This window comes from Poeciliopsis prolifica, unplaced genomic scaffold (assembly GCF_027474105.1).
Source record: "Poeciliopsis prolifica strain line A6 unplaced genomic scaffold, Auburn_PproV2 SCAFFOLD044, whole genome shotgun sequence".
Classification (NCBI taxonomy): domain Eukaryota; kingdom Metazoa; phylum Chordata; class Actinopteri; order Cyprinodontiformes; family Poeciliidae; genus Poeciliopsis; species Poeciliopsis prolifica.
Window position 1 is genome coordinate 4500875 of NW_026562419.1, and position 14126 is coordinate 4515000.

At 37.5% G+C, this 14126-nt stretch overlaps 2 pseudogenes; one reads left to right on the top strand and one right to left on the bottom strand.

The window, feature by feature from the left end:
* Positions 1-651: 651 nt before the first annotated feature.
* LOC129376572 (rano class II histocompatibility antigen, A beta chain-like) lies at positions 652-5051 on the bottom strand (annotated as a pseudogene).
* A 479-nt stretch (positions 5052-5530) lies between these two features.
* On the top strand, positions 5531-9299 carry LOC129376597 (H-2 class II histocompatibility antigen, A-U alpha chain-like; annotated as a pseudogene).
* Positions 9300-14126: the final 4827 nt, after the last annotated feature.

A 14126-nucleotide genomic window follows, 5' to 3' on the forward strand; every position in this document is an offset into this window, starting at 1 on the left:
AGGTCTTTGACTAGGCCGTCTGAGGCGACATGTTGGATTTTCTGTTCATTTATTAAAACTTTATTTTGTCTGAATTGTTTCTTTAAATATTTATAGTTTAGCTTCACATGGATACGGTTGTTATGGTGAGTAACCATAGCAACAAGGTGATTTTATCACAGCTGATTAACATGATCGGGTCCAAAAGGCTGCAGAACCGAACCGGGTCGGAACAGAACCAACAAGATGAGAATCAGAGGATCCAGGTAAATCTAACTCACCTGGATCCATTGGTCCTGATTCAGCCCATTGATAGAACCGGGTCAGAACCGGGTCATCGGTTGATGCTGCAGCTGCAGGTTCAGCCAGCAGGGGGCAGAACCGCCTTCAGAACCCGGTTCTGTCTGAACTCTGGTTCTTCTTCAGAGGATCCAAACGGGACCAGAGAGGTTCTGGTTCTGATCCAGTCTGGGTCGCTCACAGCGCCACCATCAGGTATAAAGTGTTACTGCAGGTTTCACTGGATCAGAACCGGGCCTGCTGGTTCTGATCCAGTTCATAAAGACAGTAGAGGTTCTGATGGTTTATTGATTTTATTTCAGGTTCAAACATCAAAGATTAAAATCTGATTATTGATGAAGATGATTAGAGGAAGATAAGAAGCAGCGGGCCACCAGAAACCAGAACCGACCCACAGAACCGGGCCACATGGAGAACTGGAACCTCCTCTGGTTCTGGTTCTGGATCAGATGGTCCAGTTCAGCAGGAAGCAGGACGAACCGGAACCAGAACCTCCATTTGGGCTCAGCTGGTCGGAACCAGAATACGACCTGGAAGAAAACAATGGACCGGGTCAGAAACCTGGTACTGGATCTGAACTGGATTTCAACCAGTTCTCTGCTGGTTCTGTTCAGGTTCTGTTCTAGTCCAAGCTCAGCGGCCTGTGAAGAGCGGCTCAGTCAAAGTCTCATCAGGGGTCAGAGGTCAGAAACAGTCCTGGGTCGTAACGTTACATTCAAAATGGCCGACTGTTCCGTTGAGGCATTAAGCTGATAAAAACTGAACATTTAAAAATAAAATAATCTGTTTAGATTGTTTTTCTGCTTCTCTAAGTTTTTGTTGGATAATTTGTTTGATTCATTAAATACAGAAAATTCCATATAATTATGTTTAATAGTGAAACAAATTATTTCTGTATTTTACTTTTGAAAACAAATGTCATTCTACTTTTTTGTGACATATTGATCTGTGAACTTCATTATATTCCAAGATATTACACATTAAAACATTCTAATAATTAATTATCAGTCTATTTTTTATGCAGATAAAAGTTAGTTTGGTATAACTTTTGTCCTGAACTTGATCAAGAGATCAAGTTCAGGACAAACATAGAAAATAATAAAAATAAAAATGATGGAACTAAAATGTCGTTTTTAACAGAAACTATGAATGTTTTGACTTTATAAACCAAAAATGTTACAATAAATTCATCAGTTTCTCCAGTCTGAGAAAAAAAAAAGTTGATTAAATATAAAAAAAATATTAGGATTTATTTAATCTTCTGGCCTCCACTTTAAAGTGAAATCATTTTATTTTAGAGAATTTTTAAATTAAATCAAAAGCCCAGTCTTTATAATATGTTAATATCTTAATTCAAGTTTTGAAATTTGTTTTGCATTTGTGACATTTTGTTTTATCTTCCTTGTGATTTTTATTTCTTCTTTTTCTGCTCAGTTCATTAAACTTCTTTATTACTAATGTTCCTCATCATTATATTTTTTAATTTTCTATATAGACGGAAAAACAAAACATTTCCATAATCTGCCTTTAAACTCAAAACATCACATGCAGCAATGGATTGTGGGTAATGCAGTGCACTGCAGTCTAAAGCTCCAGACTCAGGATAAAGGGGTAAACAGGATCCAGATCACTGTGACCTTTAACCTCCAATATGAATGAGGGAGGGACCAGTTTGGACTGGTTCTAAATGTTCCGGTTCTGGTTGGTTCTGACCTTTGACCTTCCTCTTGTAGTAGATGAATCCAGCCAGAGACAGAATCAGACCCAGGATCAGTCCTGAAGCTCCAATGGCCAGTTTGTTCCTCTCTGACTCCGGCATGGACGGGTCTGGAGGGACATGGAGACAGGAGGGGGACAGGTGAGACAGGTAGTAACACGTAGAGACATGTAGAGACATGGGGGACAGGTGAGACAGCAGGTGTCTCCTCCAGGTGTCTCCAGTCCTTCTTACCCCAGTCGGTGATCAGAGGTTCCTTCAGGCTGACATGTTCCACCCTGCAGGAGATCTGCTCTCCAGACCTGAAGAGAGAGACACCAACAGAACCGGGTCAGAACCAACAGAACCGGGTCAGAACCAACAGAACCGGGTCAGAACCAACAGAACTGGGTCAGAACCAGGAGGCAAATGGGTTACACTTGAGAGGTTCTGATTATGACACCAAGGTGTGTACTCCAGTTCTGGTTCTAATGGTTTTAATGGTTCTACTGGTTCTGAGTACACACTCTAGCTGGGTGTGTACTCCAGTGTAGAGTGGACCTGGTAGTACCAGTGGTTCTGGTTCCAATGGTTCTGGTTCTACTCGTTCTAGTTACGCCTCTACTGGTTTTAATGGTTCTACTGGTTCTGACCCACCTGGGTGTGTACTCCAGAGTAGAGTGGACCTGGTAGTACCAGTGGTTCTGGTTCTAATGATTCTAATGGTTCTACTGGTTCTGGTTCTAATTGTCCCAGTGGTTTTAATGGTTCTATTGGTTCTGGTTCTGGTTCTGACCCACCTGGGCGTGTACTCCAGCGTAGAGTGGACCTGGTAGTACCAGTCTCCGTCCTCCATCTCGTCAGTGGTCGTAACGTCTGATGTCACTTCCTGTCCGTCTCTCAGCCAACGAACTTTGATGGTTTTAGGATAGAAATCATAAACTCTGCAGACCAGCATGGAGGGATGGTGGCCACCAGAGGGCGACCTGGAGTGAAGCTTGACGGTGGGAGGGACTGGGAGATCAATAACAGGTTATTGGTTCATTATTAATTAGGAATCCATACATGTGACAGACTGGTGACCTGTCCAGGTGACCTGCCTCTCACCCAGAACTTTGCTGAGAGGTAGAACGTACTGACCCCACTGGGGTCAAAGGTCAGAAGATGATGGATGGATAATCCAGACATGATGCCTGAATGTAACAGGAATTATTTCTGTTATTATATCAATATGATCATTGATTATGATGATAAACCAGTTTAACCAGAGCAGCAGCTGCTGGGAGAACTGGAGGAAATGAAAGTTTATTCGGTTATTGATCCAAAAAGATTCTATCAGGTTTATATAGTTATAATTATTCAATAATCATAAACAGACCGGAATTCAGATTAATTAAAGTTATTATTATAGATAATCACAGATAATCAATAATAATAGATTTGGATGTTATATACTGAGTTCATCTATAACTAGATGAAAACTTCTGTATTTAATTTCTATAATGATTTTATATTTATGGTCAATTAATAGAAAATTATTTTATTTTTTTTGTTTTTTTCCAGATAGAAATAAAATGTTTCTATAGATTAATATTGATGAATTTATTACTGTAAAATGTTTCATATTGATTAACTCTAATAGTAAATAGTTTATCAATAACCTGATCAGCAGTGATTGGATCTCAATAGATCAGCTGATCAGATCTATGATCACATAAATATTGATTATTTGATGACATCAGAGTTGAATGTGTCATTTAATCAATAATCAATAAGTGATGACTGATTGATCCAGTTTATTGATCATCAGTCAGAATTGATCAGAGGATCAATGAGGAAATGATCAAATCAAACTCACCTGATTTATCCAGAGCGACCTGGTAGTCGATACCAATGTTGTTAGGCAGACAGTTTCCTTCTGAGCTTTCAGTCTCCTATATATGAAGGATATTGTTGAAGTATTCTGCCTGCTTTACTCAAATTCTGTGTATCCAACAAATTTCCCCAAACTGCTGCTGAACCTCATGATCTCCAGCTTGTCGTAATAGTTAGAGCGGATGAACTCGATGTCGTTCAGCTCAGTGGAGTTAAAGATGCAACGATCCACAGAACAAAGCTCAAATCCACCTGGAAACAAGACAGAACCTCAGTATTGATCAATCAGAACATTATTGATTATCATTTCATTGATGCTTTATAAAGTAGAAACACATTTATCAATTATTAACATATTGATCAGCTTCCTGATTGGTCCAGCTGGACAGGAAATGATGTAACATGAAACAGCATAAATTGATCAGAATTATTGATCCTGATTTACAGATTATCAACACTATTGATTATTATAGTGATCAGAATATTTATGTTTTAATGATCAACTGAAGATTATCAACTGAAAAATCTGTATAAATTAATTCATTAACAGCTGATCAGTTATCAGTTATTGATCCAACCAGTTCTGTCAATATTGATCAGGTATGGAGAGTTCACATTGCTCAGTTATCAATATTCCAATAACTGATTATAAAATGTGTGATTGATCAGTTCGTAGTCTGGAGATGCAATTATGATCACTGTATTAATCAGTGATCAATAATTAGAATATTGAACATTTTGCCTGAATGTAACCTGGATTATCAGACAGTGATTCTATTTAAAAATGAATATTGATCCAGATATTAGTATTGATTACTGATCCTACCTGCTCTGCTGATAAATGTTAATGTATTGATAAATATTGATTACAGCATTGATCAGATCATTGATCCTTCAAGCTTGACAGACTACATTTCATTTAAACCCTTATTATTGATCAATTATAGAATGATGTATTGATCCATGATTATCAGTTTGTACCAGAGTATTGATCCTAATAACAGTGATTATCAGTTATTGATAGTACCTGCAGAGTGGACGGTGATGATGACCAGCAGCCAGCAGAGCAGTGATGGAGCCATGTCTCTGTGTGTCTCTCTGTCTCTCTGTGTCTCTCTGTGTCTCTGTGTCTCTCTGTGTCTCTCTGTCTCTCTGTGTCTCTCTGTGTCTCCCAGTCAGAGGAACTAACTGGTTCTGATGGGAACTGCTGTAAAAACCAGAACAGAGTCACATGACCTCTGACTCACTGGTTGCCAGGTAGAAGAGACTCAAGCTGGAGATCAGAGATCAGAGAAACTGGATCTGTTCTGGTTCTGGTTCTGGTTCTTCCTCACCTGGTTCTGGTTCTATATTGACAAACTAAATAAAAACTAATTTACTGGACAATGGATCTACTGACAGAACAAGCTGATTCTGTTCAGAACCAGATCAGAACTGGATCAGAACTGGATTTAATACATTTAATAATTCATAGAATCAAAGTTTATTAATACAGAACCATCAGTTGGTTCTGCTGGTTCTACTGGTTTCCTCCAGAACCAGTTCCTGGTCTCTCCAGCAGCTCTCAGCTCCAGCCTTCCTCTACCTGGCTACTGGTGACGTCAGAGCCCTGCTGCCCTCTGATTGCTGCTGCCAGCGTTTGGTTCCAGCAGCAGCTTCAGTTTCTCTCAGAGTCTCTGAGTCTCACACATGATGAAGATGAAGCTGCTCCTCTTCCTCTGCGGGGTCCTCTGGGTCTCTGCTGATGGTGAGTTACACTGGTTCTGACCCGGTTCTGATGGGGTCCAGACTGGTTCTGATGGTCCAGACTGGTTCTGATGGTCCAGACTGGTTCTGACCCGGTCCAAACTGGTTCTGATGGGTCCAGACTGGTTCTGAGGTCCAGACTGTTTCGATGGTCCAAACTGGTTCTAAAGGGTCCAAACTGGTTCTGATGGGTCCAGTGGGTTCTGCAGGTTCTGGTTCTGGTTCTGGTTGTTGATCAGTGTCTCTGTGTCTCTAGTTCTTCATGAGGACATTAATATCGTTGGATGTTCAGACTCTGATGGAGAGGACATGTACGGTCTGGATGGAGAAGAGAAATGGTTCGCTGACTTCAAGAAGAAACAAGGAGTCGATGCTCCACCTGATTTCATTGGCAGTTTTAGATACAGGGAAGGAACTTATGAACAAGCTGTGGGTGAACAACAGACCTGCAAAACAAACCTGGGATCATTCGTAAAGCTATGAAGGGCATTCCAGTGAAAAAGGTAAAGATCAATATTATTTAAAATGATTTATTTTATTCTTGATCTATAATAATCTGTTAATTATTAATACATCATAAGTTGAATAAATTAGTCCAGTCTGTGAGGAAACATGTCTAAGATTTAATGTGATGATAAATAAAGCATCAGACTTTATGCAGGATTTTATTATATTTATCTACTATCATTACTATATTTATTAATAATTAAAGTATCTTACAGTGTTTTATTGTGAGGTTTTGTTTTTTTCTGTGTAATTCAGGTTTCTGTGGTTCAGTGAGTCTCCATCAATTGTTTCCAGCTGCCTCTTGTTTCTCTCTGCTGTATTTAATCCCACATGTTTCTCTGTTGGATTCTTGTTGAAAGTTCAGTCTGTTGTCTTCAGTCCTTGCTGTTGCTGCCTGGATGGTGGATTTTCAACCTGCTGCAAATCATGACATTTATCAGAATGAAAACTAGATCTGCTTTCTGGCTCCTTTCTATATTATTATGAACATTTGATCTTTATGCCCAACATGGATCCATATTCAGCACCTTTAAATAATTATTATAATTAACTCACCAACTATAACTTTGTAAGTTAAAGTATTTATGTCCCAAAATATCAAATCTAAATATATTACAGAATTAATGTGAGACTAAATAAATATAAATATAAATGATTATAATGCAGAAATTCACAAATTGCTATTTGATCTGTCTTTTTCTATTGTCACATTTTTAATGTGTTCACGAACCATATTGATGCATGTATATTTATGTATCTGTTTATAATTTTAGGACAAAGAATCCAGAAAATGTTTCCAAAATTGTTTCAGTTTTTAATCAAACTGTGAGATTTATTACATAACAGCTAAATGTCCCAGGAGAAGAAAATTAATTTAGAGGCATTGAAATGTATTTATTGGTCAAACACATTTAATTAGTTTGACTGAGAATTAATCTGGTTCTGTTAGTAACAACTTTCAATAAAATATTCATAAAATATTGTGAAACCAAATTATTCACTTTTTAATAACAATTTAAGATGCACAAATATTAAGTTGTAATATTATATAACCATTGTTATATTTTGCCTTTTTCTAAAACCTTAAATAAAAAACATTTCATAAAATGCTAATCATCAGATTTCAACTCATTACAGCAGTTTGAAAAATCAAAGAAAAGAAAAGATCAAATCTAAAGTTTTATTCTTCTTGAATGATTCTCTGCATCAGTGCAATAGTTGATCTACAAGATAAATAAAAATGATATTTTTACATTAACAACTAACCTTTAGCTCCTCACTAATAACTCAGTCTCACTTTCCAAATTCAGTAACATGAGCAACAAAGTTCAGCTCTCAAAGGGTTAAAAAAGAAAAAGACTATTTATTATTTTCAGCTGTAAACATTTAATCAGAGGAATCTGACACTTTCTCTCTCTCTCTCTCTCTCTCTCTCTATATATATATATATATATATATATATATATATATATATATATATAAATATATATATATATATATATATATATATATATAAGAATATTGTGTAAAAGTTGTTTAATTCTCATAACTCCATTCTAAACATTAAAAGTTCTGGTTATAGATCATGATTTCAGATGCATTATGTTAATAACCTGCTTCTTAAATGCAGGTCACAGCAACAATTACCCAGAATGCTTTAGAGAACTTTATGTTGTTTTAATAATCTATGATTGAAATGGAGTTTATCTTTATAAAATAATAAAGTAATGAGTTGATTAGACTGGAACAAACATTGTGCAGCACAACAAATGCCCTCTAAGCTCCATCCTGACCTGCTGTGGAGATAAAATTCTTTCAATCAATAATCAGATCTGCACTTGATTGATCCTGAGTTAAAACAAAAGATGAACTAAAGCAGCAAAATGTTAATGAAAGCTGACAGAAGTTGTTCTGCTTATTCAAGTGGAGCTGCTTAATTAAAATGAGTCGGGTTGGACCGGGCTCAAACTCTATGGACTCGGTTTGGGTTGGACTTTTTAGGTCCAGTTTGAACTTTAGTGCAGATTTATCCTTGAGATTCAGGACAACAGGAAGTTGAGAGCAGGAAGTGATGATGATTCAGTCACCAGCAGCTGAAGCCTCATAACTTTAGTGGAGTTGATTTATTTCATTGTTCGATCAGTGAAATGTTCATCTGCTTGATTCATGATGAAATCTGGATTGATTCTACTTGTTCAATATTAATTAGACTGCAAAATATTAAATGCACAAAATATAAAATTGACAGATAAAAAATACATTTATTGATCATCAGGTCATCAGTTGTTCTGTTTCTCTGAACAATATAGACTCTGATCAAACTGATCCACCATCAGAGGTTCTGATCCTGGTCCAGTTTTCTCCAGTTAACCCCTGCTTTCTCTCCTGCTTTCTCTCCTGCTTTCTGCCCTGGTTTCTCCCCAGATGCCCCCTCTGGTCTGGTTATTTACCCCAGAGACGATGTGGAGCTGGGAGAGAAGAACATCCTGGTCTGTCACGTCTCTGGTTTCTATCCGCCTCCGGTCAACGTCTCCTGGACCAGAAATGGAGAGACAGTGTCTGAAGGAACCAGCATCAACGTTCCTTTTCCCAACGAAGACAACAGCTTCACCAGATCTCCAGGCTGCACTTTGTCCCTCAGCTGGGAGACATTTACAGCTGTTCAGTGGAGCATCTGGCCCTGAAAGAACCAAAGACCACAACCTGGGGTGAGGAGACTTTGACTAGACCACCAGCATCAACAGGAACCTTTAATGTATTGATGAACCTGATTGATCCTGATTGATCTAAACATCCAGATGTTTCTTGTGTCTCCAGATGTGGAGATGGACAATCCTCAGTCCGGTTCCGGTCCGGCCATCTTCTGTGGAGTCGGTCTGACCATCGGCCTGCTGGGAGTCGCTGTGGGAACTTTCTTCCTGATCAAAGGGAACGAGTGCAGCTGATTGGCTGAAGCTGATTGGTTAGAGCTGATTGGCTGAAGCTGATTGGTTGATGGTTTATCTGATTTATGTTCATTTTCAAACTGTTTTTTCACTTTAATCATTTTCTTTATTGATGTAAATTTAATATAAACTATTTTGAAAGTTTAAATCTTTTCATTCATAAAAACATGAAACTTTAATCTGATGGTTTTTATGTAACTGGATCGACTGTCAGTTTGTTTCAGTCAATAAATGATCAATTATTTCTATCAGTTTATTGTTATTCATTCAGTTCAGAACCAGAACCAACAGCAGAACCTCTGGAGTCACGATGTTCCCTCATCTGTTCAATAATAACTTTAATATAATCTGCAGTTTGATTTATTTACTATAAATTAATTCAGCAGCTGTTTTTCTCTCCATGTTTCTAGTTTTACCATCAAACTCCAGGATGATGGAGGTTCAGTTCTCTGCTGCTGTAGCTGCTGCCGTCCACAGGAAGTCAATAAGAAAACTTGATTTATATAACATAAAGACAATTCAAAGTGTTTCTACAAGAGAGTTAAAAACAACATAAAACAAGAAGATAGTAAATAATAAAAGATCAAGCAGATTAAAAATAGACAAAGTATTAAAAATGTAAGAATAGATCACTGTAAATAGGTTTTTAACCTTGTTTTAAATAAACTCAACGTAGATCAGACTTATAAAGAGCAGAAAGTTTATTCCAGTGAGTTGGAATAGTTTAGTTTTGACTCTGAATAGTTAATATGTTTGATTCTGATGATCTTAAAGGTCTCAGTGGTTTATATAGTTGTAGATGTGAAAAAGTTTTATTCATATTAAATTGTGTTCCTTTATGTGTCATATAAATGTAATGTTTTTTGAATCACAGTCAAGGTGTTTTTCTGTGCAGCTGGAAACGGTGTACAAACTAATGAACCAAGATGTGTCTAGTGCAGTAAGTTTCCAGGTTGCTGAACTTCCCCAGACAGTTATTTGGGAACTTGCTGTTTTTCCCGTGGCCTTCCCTGCATGGAGATAGAGTGTTTAGTTTTCACCTCCCATAGACATTACAGTGAATGAGCATACAAGGTTTCGTATGTTTTCCTTTGTCTCTTTGGTTTGGTCTTAGAAGATTGAGTCTCCGCCTCGGTAGTAGAGAGAGATGAATAAAGTAACTATGCAACTCTGGGTTCCTCAGAGCAGATCCTAATTTGTGCCTAATGCAGTGGATTTCTTGCTCTCCGTCTGCAGATGTATTAAAGATTGTTTTTGCTCCCTGACTTTTGTCTGGACCTCAGTCTCTGAATTGTGCACTTCACAATTTGGTGCATTGGCCGGGAACCTTCGCTGGTTCATCCAAGTCGGTGGACCTCAGGAGAGGGCTGATCACCAAACCTTCAAACTGGTTTTCCTCCAAACCGCTGGCAGGTCTGTCTGAGAAAAAGAGGACTCTTCTGGTGCTCCACCGGGTTGGATCAGCCACGACAGGATAAAAAGAGCTGAGAGGGGCTGCAAAACATCTTAAGGTTTGTAGGTCTATTTATTTAGACTGAGTTGTAGGTCTGTCAATTTTAGACCGAGTCCTGTAGGTCTGTCGATTCAGACTGAGTTCCCCTAGGTCTATTAATTTAGACTGATTTCTGTAGGTCTATTAATTTAGACTGAGGATTGGAATAAACGTTTCAAATAAACGTTTTAAATTGTAGGAGGTTTGCAGAATTACAATTAGAGAATGGGAAATTATGTGTTCAGTATTTGTCACAATGGCATAAATTTGGATTTCCTAATCATGGGTTAATTTAACCCAAGTTTTTGATAGTAATTTACTGCTACAGTAACAACAGCTGCTGAAAAAATAAAATAAAAAAATCTCACTCAACCATTTATAATAATGCAAGCACACACAGATACACTCAGAGTCTGGAAACAGAAATGAAAAAAAAAAAAAACGTACAACATTTCAGATGGTTCAGAAAGCTGAAGAAAGAAAAAGAACATGAGAAATCAGCTGAACAAGATAAGAAAAATAATAAAACTAATGACTGTTTTTCTCTCTTCCCAACATGTAAACCTGCTGCGATGAGCTTGCTTCCAGCGGCACCAACAGGTCCACCTGGCATCGCTAGACGCTATCCAGCTCTTCCTCCTTACCAACCATCAGCCTCACTGAGGAAAGACTTTTTTTTTGGACATTGATGACCATTATCCCTACGGCCCGAAGACTGAGGAGACACTATGCCTCCCCTGGAAGTGAGAGGAGGACCAGGATGTTTTTACCCCAGAATCTGAAAACAACAGGATATTCTACAAAACCTGCTTCATCTGATCTTCAGTGTCCCATGTATGGACCGTGAGGATGAAGAGGCTAACTGCACAGTTCTGCCAACTCACCATGCTTCCTCCACCTTATCCTAGGTTTTGGATCCGTCCTGGTATCTAACGAGGGGAAGAGGTCTGGAAGTGGATGTTATGTTTCTTCAATACTTTGTGGATTTCTGCATATTCCCTTCGTCTCTTCAGTATGAGAGGCGGATAATCGTTATCCAGGTTTATGTGATTTCCTGTAAAGCCCTTCCTCTGCCAGGCTTTGTGGAGAATCATGTCTTTAGTTTTAAAGCTCAGGAACTTGATTATGATGGAGCGTGGCGGCGGTTAAAGGTTATAAATAATTATATCCATAACCTCATTTGAAAAGAGAATTAGAGGAAAAAAACTCCAGGAATTAAACGAGGATTTGAAAAACAACAGAGAGAACATGCAAAGTCTCCCAAATATAGAAGCACCAAACATAAGATTATAAAATTAAAAAAAGAAATAGAACAAATTAATACTCAGGAAATACAAATAAGATTATTTTCATAAAACAGCAGTTCTATGAAGCAGGTGGGAAATCCCTGAAACTTTTATCTTATAGGTTAAGAAAACAACAGGCCTGCAGAACAATACATAAAATAAGAAATAATGTAACAGAGGAAATAGAAACTAATCCAGAGAGAATCAAAACGGCTTTCAAAAATATTATAAAACACTATATTCCCAACCACAGACAAGCAGCAACAACCAGATCGATGCCTTCCTGGAAATGATTAATCTTCAAAGATCATTGATGAACAAAATAATAAATTAATATCTAAAATTACAAAGAGGAAATTCAATCAGCAATCAAGAGAACTAAAAAGGGAAAGTCTGCAGGGACAGATGGATTTACCACAGAATGGTATAAAATTATGCAAGATCAGCTAATTAATTCCAACATTACAGAAAATATTTAACTGGGTCCCAGAAAATAAAACGATTCATGGTGAGAGGAAATAATCTCAGTCAGACCCAAGGAAGAGAAATTGGAATGTGGGAGTTATCGTCCAATAAGTCTGCTAATAATGATTATAAACTCTTCACCTCCATATTATCCAAAAGAATAGAAGTTATAATACCTTATTTAATACATAAAGACCAGACTGGCTTTGTTAGACAAAGACAGACCCAAGACAACATTAGGAAAACATTACACATTATGAGAGAAGTCACTCAGCAAAACTAGAGACACTGATATTAATTTAGATGCTGAGAAAGCTTTCGACTCAGTGGGTGGGCCTTTTTATATAAAGTACTCGCAAAATTTGGATTTCATGCAGCGATAATTGACACATTTAAATCGTTATATACTAATCCAACGGCTAGAATTAAAATGAATGGAGATTTGACCAATTCATTCACTTTGGAAAGAGGAACCAGACAGAGATGTTGAGCGTCGCCGCTCCTCTTTGCCTTGTTTATTGAGAACATGAGTCAATAAACAAGGCAAATATCTGACCTTTGTCTGATCAGGCAAAGGTCAGATATAAAGGGGGTCATAATGACAGCTGGGGAGCAGAACTATCTTTATTTGCAGACGATTTATTGATGAGTATAATACAGCCCACACAGACAATCCCCAAACTGATGAAGTTACTTGAAGAGTTTAGTTTGATTTCTGGCTACAAAATTAATATAAATAAAACTCAAGTATTAACATTTATTATGATCCACCGTCTTCTATTAAAACAAAGTACAACTGGAACTGGGGGGCAGAGTCTATCAAGTATTTGAGAGTCTCAGAACTATTGATATAAATTAGGGCCACTAAATTTGAAAATAAATCAGATCTACATAGATGGAATGTTATTCCCTTTTAAGTTTAAGCTCCCGGATAGAATCCATCAGGATGAAAATCCTCCCACAGTTGATGGATTTATTTCAATGTCTATCTGAACAATTTTTAGAATGGGATCGATTAATAGCCAGGTATCTATGGAAGGGTAAAAAGGCCAGAATTAAGTTTAGAACTGCAGTTAAATAAAGAAAATGGTGGAATGGGCCTTCCTTGTTTATAGGAATATTAATATATTACACCATGCAGCTCAGCTGAGACCTTCAGTCTGCTGTGATCTCCATCATGTACTGCAGCATGGAAGGAAGTAGAACGCTCCAGGATAAAATGAATCCCAATAACAGCCCTACTTAGTGATTATAAACTACAGGAAGAGCAGCAGATACCAGAAGACTCCATAACTGGTAGCTTCCTGAAGTCCTGGCAGGAATTGGTTCAACTCTGCAGAATCAGAGATTCATCTAAAATTATGAGGTGGTTTGCTTATGATTCAGATTTTGGACCAACAGAACTGATGACAGATTCAAACTATGGACCTCAAAAGGATTAACTACCTATTATTCATTTTCCCACAAAGGAAAATTTCAGAGTTTTGAAACCTTACAGAAGGATCCTGGACTCAGAGAAGATGATTTCTTTAAATACCTGCAGGTCAGACATTATTTTAATATAAATTTTAAAGAGTGGCTGAAAGAAAGTGACTCAAGTCTCCTGGATGTATTCCTATCACTAATTAAGTCTGGATCAGACAGCAGAATTATCTCCAAATTATACAATGTTATATAATTAGATTTTATCTAAACAGGAGAATACTGAATACATAAAGAGGAAATGAAGGCAATAATCTCAGCAGAGGACTGGGAGGAAATATGTCGACTGCAGTGGATCTGGACTGGATCAAACACATGAAGGGAGTTCTGCTGGAAAAACATGGCAGGATTTT